This window comes from Apteryx rowi, unplaced genomic scaffold, assembly GCF_003343035.1.
Source record: "Apteryx rowi isolate R43461 unplaced genomic scaffold, aptRow1 scaffold_2405, whole genome shotgun sequence".
In the NCBI taxonomy this organism is placed as follows: Eukaryota; Metazoa; Chordata; class Aves; order Apterygiformes; family Apterygidae; genus Apteryx; species Apteryx rowi.
This window is the reverse complement of record NW_020448759.1, coordinates 1-1,314: the sequence shown is the minus strand read 5'-3', so window position 1 is coordinate 1,314 and position 1,314 is coordinate 1.

Here is a 1,314-nt window from a genome sequence, read left to right as displayed (position 1 = left end):
GTTGTGGGAGCATTTGGCACCACCACAGCCATCACCTGGGGTCAGGGCTGGTGCTGCTGGGTGGGGGGAAGCACCACCCACCGCAGCTCACAGCTCTGGGTGCACAGGGGTGCACACAAGTGGTGCTGGGACCCCTCCTTCCCATGGGACCAAACCAGGGGGGACAAGGGGTCCAAAGGGCTCTGGGGAACATGATGGGGAGACAGAAAGARTGGAGGAGGGTTGAGAGGGCTGTTSCTAGACAGAAGTGGGTGAGGAGCAGGAGGAGGGCCCGTGACACCCAAAGAAGTGACCAAGAGGTGGAGCTCAGTACTGAACTAATCAGGTAGGGTTTTCTTCATTTTGTTCACTGCCTGTAGAGCAAGTGTGAAGCTTTCATCATTGAGGAAACTGCTGTCCTTGTGCTTCAAATGGTTCCTGGAAACACACCTGTTAGCTTTGAGCATGAACTGGCTTTCAAGCAGAAGCTTAAAGCTTGACTTCCTGCTGCTCTGTGTACCCGGAGGCTGGCTCTAAGGTCTTCCAGGCCACGTGTCTCTGCAGCAGGGGCTGGGGCTTGACCCAGAGAAAGTCATGGCATCTCCTTAGTCTCCCCTGTGAGAAGAAAACTGCAGAGACACTGGCCTTCTGAGAGGACTTTGCTGCCCAACCAGAAGACCATTTCCTGGAGGAGGAGAACCCTGTCAGGAGCTTACAAAGCTCTGTCCCATGCCCTTGGCTTCAGGAGTGCACCCTTAGCAAGTTTGCTGATGATACAGCACTGGGAGGAGTGGCTGATACACCAGATGATGGTTGCCCTGCCATTCAGAGTGATCTTGACAGGCTGGAGAAAAGGGCAAAGAGGAACCTCAKGGAGTTCAGGAAAGGAAAATGCCAAGTCCTTCACCTAGGGAAGAATGACCCCATGCACCAGTACAGGCTGGGTGCCCCCAGCTGGAGAGCAGCTCTGCAGAGAAGGACCTGGGGGTCCTGGTGAACACCAAGTTGACCGTGAGCCAGCAACGTGCCCTTGCAGCAAAAGCCAATGGTATCCTGGGCTACCTTAGGAAGAGCATTGGCAGCAGGTCGAGGGAGGTGATCCCCCCCCTCTACTCAGCCCTGGTGAGACCACATATGGGCTGGTGTGTCTAGTTCAGGGCTCCCCAGTACAGGAGACACATGGACATATTGGAGCAAGTCCAGCAAAGGGCCACAAAGATGATTAAGGGACTGGAGCATGTCTCTCATGTGGAGAGTCTGAGAGAGCTGGAATTGTTTAGCCTGGAGAAGAAAAGGCTCAGAAAAGGCTCTTATCAAGGTTTATAAGCATCTGAC